At 39.0% G+C, this 7,769-nt stretch overlaps 1 long non-coding RNA gene across 1 annotated transcript; it reads right to left on the reverse strand.

The window, feature by feature from the left end:
* Window positions 1-248: 248 nt before the first annotated feature.
* On the reverse strand, window positions 249-3,881 carry LOC139828978 (uncharacterized). Its single transcript, XR_011741156.1, has 3 exons — window positions 3,796-3,881; window positions 2,318-2,401; window positions 249-418 (listed from the first exon to the last, which is right to left on the reverse strand). It is a non-coding gene; the product is annotated as an uncharacterized lncRNA (long non-coding RNA).
* Between the last annotated feature and the right edge of the window lie 3,888 nt (window positions 3,882-7,769).

Here is a 7,769-nt window from a genome sequence, read left to right on the forward strand (position 1 = left end):
CATAAGCCCAAGTCATCACTATTTTTAAATACTTTAATGGGCTCTGCAAGGTCAGATTCAAAGCCAGTGGACAAGTTTTCAGCTATCTGCAGCTAGAACTGCATGGACAGCTCTGGGTATAGCTACGGTCTCTGGTTTGTCGTGCTTTGGTTTTGCAACTGAAGAAATTCTGGAAAATGGCCAGATTTGGATTAATCGTGGCCTTTTCCTTTCAAGACAAGTAGGTAAAGGATGCACACACCTTCTTTTGATGGAAAAAAGTTGGTATCTTGAGTAGTTCCTCCTTTTGCTGAAACGTTCAGAGGAAATAGATTGGTGTTGCTCCAGAAAGGTCTTCAATTTCTCCTTCTCAGCCAGTAACTATAATTTATTCATCACAGACCTGTACTCCTGTGGCAGGACCTGTATGTTACACTATCTGTAAAATACAATGTATTATTGCCCAATGTTAAATATGAAGGAATAACATCCAAAAATTACAAGAGAAATACCACCAGTTCTCACGCTGTGTGAAGCAGCCTTTATCTTGGTTTACTGTATAACCAGGGTTGTTTATTGGTGTTAGAATCAGATTATTTTAAGGCTTAAAATTCTTCTGGAGAAGGCGCTACAAGTGGTAGGGTTTCTATAGCTTCCTGACCAGAAGTACTTTCCTCTGTATTCAGAATAAGATAAAGACTAGGTAAATAAGTTATACTGGAGACAGTCTGAGGGAAATGCCAAAACTGACTGCTGTATCAAACTGTTATGGCACACAGAGCCGGAATGTCCAATCTTTCCCCACACTGGTCTCTTCTGGGGTGAAACTACGTACTTTTGACTTTAATGGGATGTTTAATGGGACCATTATCATCTAACAGCCCGTATACCAGTAGAGAACACAATGTTGCAGGAACTGGCAGTGCATGGCATTTCTGCAAAAGGGTATGGAATACCTGGGGTACGGTGTGGGGCTGCACCCCAGGGAAATTCACGGTGTTCCCGCATTTCAGGGTTTTGGGCGGGAGCAGAAAGGCACAATACCAGACCAGCTGCTATTAAATCCACTGTCCTTCTCAGCTCAGATAACCAAAAGTGCATCACTGAGCTGACTTGTAAATGACTGGGGTAAAGAATATGTACCCGCGATAAAGATGACAGGGTTCATTGCTAGAACAAATCAGACAATATGTGAAGTTAGGCTGTGCCCTATTGCTTGGTACAACTATGTGACCTTGTAACAAAGCCTGGCCAAGATGGCACTGATACTGCACATAAAACAGAGCCTGGTGGAAAGTTGCTATTCTTCAAACTCGCTTGCATCTAGACATCTTTCAAGTGATTTCAGAATTTAGGGTGAAAGTGGATCTTAGGCCTTTTTTAAAAAGCCATTTCAAATCCTCATTCATATCATAAATGCTTTTTTCTCCTTTTTTCTGCAGGCCACTTAAATCTCTGGGGCCATGACATTGTCTGGCACTGAATGCAGCCCCTTTTTATCATTATAAAGAAATAATGAAAGCATATGGTGGAGAGGCGCTCATATTTCAGTGTATGGTGCCTTCCTCATTCTCCATAACTAAGCACAGAAGAATATATAGTATGATGAGAACATTAATTATTTCCAATACACTAACAGAAAATTCCTGACAATTCAAAGTCATCCCTGCTGCCTAGCGTGAATGTAAGTTCAAAGTAAAAGAAGCCAAACATATCCTCACTTTTGTGCATTAAACATCAGCAAGTGACCTGTATTTTATTACAGTACACAGCTGTTTTATCACATAAGTAAATAAATCACCATTGAACCAACTTTGGGAATGAAGATTTTGAATAATAACACAATTAACTTTTCCCACAACGTCCAAATAGCCCACTTGCTCATAGTTGCTACAAGCTGTGATTCCCACGTGAAAGATATCAACTTATTTCCTTTTCCTGTCAATCACCGGTACCAAGTGGGGCCATGGTATGTCAGGTCATGACCTTTCACTCTGGGCATGAGCCTGAAAGCCACTAGTGACTCAACTAGTTTAATTATTTAGGCTGTTTTTAATACATATAAAAATGTGGCCTTAAATATTTCACATGCTTGTTCAGTTTGGGCTTTCAAGAACCTCTCATCAAGCCCACCAGCCTGAAAGTGGCTCTCATTGGTAGGAAAGCAATCAATTAATAACCAAATCCAGCTTTTAGAACAAGGTTTATTTTGTTGATCTTGAGCTTCCTGGCTTGGATATCACTTGCTTGTTGGTTTAGAGGACAGGATTTTTATTATCCTTTTTTACATAAGATTGGACTGGTTTTAATCATCACCAGCAATGACCTATTTCCTTACCTCCCACAAAATGATCCTTCAATACAAATGCCATGGTAGGATTCAGAGTTTTCCATATATGGTATATTGTCTACATCTTCTTCACTGTAAGGGGAAAAAAAAAGGCAAGAAGAAATCCAACATAGTATAAATCCTTACGAGACAATTCTTTTAAAAATATTTTTGAGTAAAGTTGTCAGCTTTGCTATTAGGTCCCTTAGCAATGGACAGTTTTATTCCATTTCAGGTCAAAGTGTGATGAAAACCTTCTTTTGCTAAAAATCCCAACAAGTTTTGTCAGCTTGTAACTCCCATAATCTAAAAACCTAGGCCTGACCCAAGCTGCTGACTTTGTCTGTTATTTAGGACTATTGCACAAAGATTACAGTAACCATACAACTGCATAAGTAGAAAACTAGTAACGTTTTACCTGGATGGTGAACTAGTAATGTGCGGTGATTTGTATTTTACAAACATTTATGCTTATTGCTTAACAAGCTTTTCAGCTGGTAGACACAGGACAGAATTAAACTTGAGAAACTAATTGATGGTTCCTTCTGAAAGAATAAGCCTCTAAACTTGGAACATTCCTGAAATGTACAGAACGTTCCCAACATTTCTTAGATTTATTTTGTTCTTTGCCCCAACGCTCTAAAGCTACTCAAGAAAGTGAGTGTGAAGGACTGTCTCTATTTATAGATGATAAACCAAACTCTAATCCTTCTCCCTCCTCTCCCCACCCTCTTCACCCTCTGCCATGGTCCCACATCAAAGCGGGGCTTGGGGAAGGGGAAGAGAGATGCTCTGACTCTGACTATTCTAATTACTCTCCTGGGCTGCTGAAGGGGAGGGCTGCTGGTTCTGGAGAAAATACCAGCATACCAAAATTTGCTTTTCTTTCAAACAAGAGTAATAATCTAAATGATGAAATGTACCACAAGAATGAAATTGCTGCAATATAGAGATCATCGAAACTACCTTGATTGAAATTGAACTTTTGTTTTGGGAGAGTTGGAAACATTTCATCTTGATACTCTTGGAATTCTTCATTTTGACTTAATCACTTCAAGGTGTGCACAATAGTATGTTAGAATTTACAATATAATCAAAGAGAAGTCAAATGAAGCATTCCATCTTTATTGAAGAAAAGTATCCCTGCCTGATACTGCTGCTTCTCAGCAATTTGTGCAAAATTGCTGTAGTCTTGAGAAATCTTTCAAATTCATCTAAGTCAGCATTTGCTGATGAAAAGCTATCTTCTAAGAAGTTTTCAATCCGCTTTACTCAAGATGCATCAGGAGCAGCATATGTTTATAGAATGTGAGCAACCCCCTGAATCTCCTGGTGGATGACAGATCAAAATCAAAGTATTGATCCAAGGATCTACCACTTTGAAATCAGATATGGAAAAATAGTAAGGAGCAGCAGCAATTCTTAGGGGTTTCAAGTGCATTTAGAGTACGCGGTATCGCCTTGAACATGCTTCAGTTTGCACTTACCTTATTTAGCTTTTCAAAGGCTGACCTTTCATGCACTAAGTTCAGCGACATAGCAGTCAACCTATTAATGTCCAAGGAAGCTGTGGACCAAATCAGACAGTTTAAATAACTCAGCTGTGAACACAGAGCCCCATTATCATTTCTGTGAGGCTAATCTGAACAGCTGATTCATCTCGAGCAGTTTACTATGGACGACAGGTCTTCACAGCATCCATTTTCAGTTTTAAATCAGATGAGGGTGAAGAACTTTGCACTCAGACACTATGTTGGGAGGTGCCATATAAAAGGACAGACAGGCAGAGAGGCTTATATTAAAGGGCCTTATTTCCCATCATATTTTACTAGCTCTATTCTGACATGATTACTGATTTCAGTGGAATAAAATCACGTAATGAAGCAGGGAGTTTGGAAGCTCTATAGCCTTTCTTCCCCTACAACACACACCTCCCTGTTCAACATGTCTTGGCTTTGCATGTATCTGATGGTTTTAGTCTGAGAAGGCTGTATTTATCATCCATATCTCTGTTAGTAGTACGGAGACAACTCAACTGACGAGAGCACCCAGACAGTCTTTTAGAAAAGGACAGGGATTCCTTCCTTCTATGGTGGGGGTTCACACCTCTCATTACATGAGCCTGAAGGCTCTTGTGTAGAAAAATGTTTCCACATCTTCAGTATTGTCCAACAGATTGCACCTTTTGTATACTAGCAAAATATTAACTGGACACAGGAAACCCACTGGAGTTCTGAAAGCAGGTGGGAAGATGCCTGAAACAATTGCACCTCACAGTTCTTTGACATTTTCAATATATACGTGGAAGGAAAAGGCCATTATAAAATAGGAATAATGTAATTACATTGCTCCTTTTCCCTTGGACTATTATTTTGTCTTATAGGCTGTTGCTTTTTAGACTTTATCTACATATTCAGCAATTCCATAAATAAGATCTTCATTATCAACATTGAAATCCCATGCAGTTTTCAGCTCATAATGAGCTCACTGTTCTCAGGCAGCACTTGGAAAAGCTTTTTATATGGTAAGATGACAATGTGAGACAGTCTGAGCAAGGTGTATGTGTTGCCAAAGGCATTACTTTCAGTTGGTTCTCAGTTTCTTCACTCCAACAAGTGGTGATCAGGTTCTAGTAAAAATGAGACTTCAAAATATTTCAGTTTTCCAGTCACTGAAAAAGAAAGACAAGAAAAAAAAAAAAAAGAAGAGTTATTACTATAACCTCATCTACTGCCTCCAAAGAGCTAATCAAAACATATGTTTGCAAGAAAATTACAAGTATTTTATTGATGAATTATGGGTTCCTTTTGGATGTTTCTAATAGCCTCCTCCAAGCTTAAAAATTCTAATGCTTAGGAATCCTGGAAAAAAGAAGGTTTTTGGAACAACATACTAAATGAATATGTGTAAAAAATGGTCTCCAACATACATTTACACAAACTCAGGTATTGGTGAAGACAAAGAGCGCTCAGAGTGCTGAGAAAAGAAGATGAAAGACAGGCTCAAGGCAAACTGCAGTAAAGGCAAACTGCAGTATCTGAACAAATTATGTGAGAGGAGAAAGTGTGGTTCAGATTTTACAGCTGCCTCTTCCCCACACAGTGACAACATGCTGCATTCATACACTAACAGTGAAATATGGGCCCAGATTTTGCAGTGGAAACCAACCTATACTTGAAGACAAAATATTTCAAATCTAAACTGAACTTGCATAGTTAAAAGCCTGATGAGCATTGGAAAGGTCACAAGAAACACAGGTACCTCATGTGACACTATTTTGAAAAAAGGTCAGATGCTCTCCTTCAATTAAAATTGAGATATACTTGTATCATTCATGTTTTGCATTACGAAGCAGAGGCTTGGATTGGTTCCAGAAGCTGAGACTACTACTTAGGTCTCCACTGTATCTGACTTAGTTGGAGATGCCAAAATAACCTTGTGGGGTGGGAAGAGTTGAAGAGGCTTAGCAGCTCGCCAGACTGAATGCATGGAGGGCCAAGACTTGGGAGAGCTTGCTTGTGGCCCTGAAGACTTAAAACCATATACGGTGGTCTGATCCTGGCATTAATACTGTTTTTGAATTTCCAAAGTCACAGCGAGTTTTACGGCAAAATACCATTATGTTCTTTGAAGATTTAAGAAGCGTTACGTTTCATTTGAGATAACTTGCTTTTGGACTTGAACGGCAAGTTCCATAAATTCCTCTTGGATAAAATCAGAAGTAAACATCACAAAGTTTTGCATGGGTTTCTTGCAATTTGTTTAGGAGCTTTTGTGTCAAAGGGGAGTGGAAAATGGCTGGCAATGTTTTATTTCGCTTATTAAGATAGTTTTTGAGTATGCAAGGCAAGCAAGAAATATTTGGAGAGTGCGACTGTGCTGCAGTTTTGCTGGAATAAGTGGCAGTTTTAATTAAAACAATTATACAAGTCCTTGTTTTCTTCAACTTGTTTGATTTAGTTGGTTTCTTTAGCAACAAACAAAGCTTTCATGGCTTCTTCACACTCACACAGAATATTAATGTTGCTGCCTTTGATTTCAGAGTCTTGTAGACTTAAGCAGTCTCAGTATTTAAGTCTCAAATCACTGCTAAGATTACATGAGTAGTGGAGATGAGGATGTGGGGTTTTGTATCTTGATACCATTAGGTTACAAGTGAAAAATCCAGGAAACGGCTGAAAAATGCCTGACCACGAGGACTTGCAGAATAACTGCATTACATTGCAACTGTGCAAACATGTCAGACTTATTACAGGTTTAGCTCTTCTCTCCCTTCCTTCCCTGTCCTAAATTCCACTCCTAAAAATGGCAGGACTGTGACATGCAGGCTGACATACAGTATCTGCAGTGTCAGCTATGATACAAAATGAGTTAAAACACATGGTCCAAGGGAGGGCTGGCATTTGACACGGTGCTGTCACACTGTGACAGGTAGGCAAAGGATGGATTAGCAACCTCAGGGTTACACCATCTACCGTGAAGCCAAACTGAAACATCTTGGGAAACTACATAGCCAGTACATGACGTTAAAGAACTCAGCGTTAAATAAAAATCACTCCAAATGTCCGTCCTTCCTTCCTTCCTTCCTTCCTTCCTTCCTTCCTTCCTTCCTTCCTTCCTTCCTTCCTTCCTTCCTTCCTTCCTTCCTTCTCTTCTCTCCTTCCTTCTCTTTCTCTCCTTCTTTCTCTCCTTCTCTCTTTCTTTCTCTCTTTCTTTCTCTTTCTCTCTTTCTCCCTTTCTCTCTCTTTCTTCTTTCTCCTCTTTCTGTCTTTCTTCTCTTGCTGTTTCTCTTTTTCTTTCTCTCTCCCTTTCTCTCTTTTCCAGATAGTGATTTATTTTATAACAAGGGGGAGATTTGAAATTTTTTAAAAAGGCCAAATTAATAAGAAATCACTCTCAAGAACTGTTTTTTCTTTTATTTTCTTCAGCTGAAGTCACTCCTTACACCTGGATCCAGGTGTACCCTTCTCATGAAATGGCCTTGAGAGTGCGATCACAGAGCTGTAGATGCCTCTTGGTGCCTGGACAGAGAATTAGAGCTCTCATTTCCAACCTAGACATATGTTTATATAAAAGCACCTCTGGCCCGAAAGGATGAAGGGTTGTCTCTGTCAGTGTGTGTGCAGAGGCTTTATCAAGGCACATGTGACGCACAGTAACACAGCTGGACAAAAAGGAAACAGAAACGGTGACCCAATATTGAAAAAGGTTACTTCTGTCTGAGAATTTCAAAATTTGAAATGTCAATAACCTTCAAAACCTTCTGATCCACTTTATAGTGGCCCAAAGTTATAGAAAAGAAGTCTATAGCGGTGATTTCATTTTTTTTCTGTCAATGTTTTCCTTTTTTTCTTTTTATTTTTCTTTTTCTTTCCTTTTTTTTTTTAACATTTTTGTTCAGCTCTAGTACAGCACATCACGTTTTCCATAGACACATGTATGCTTATGTTTAAAATATCAA

Source organism: Patagioenas fasciata, chromosome 12 (genome assembly GCF_037038585.1).
Source record: "Patagioenas fasciata isolate bPatFas1 chromosome 12, bPatFas1.hap1, whole genome shotgun sequence".
Taxonomy (NCBI): domain Eukaryota; kingdom Metazoa; phylum Chordata; class Aves; order Columbiformes; family Columbidae; genus Patagioenas; species Patagioenas fasciata.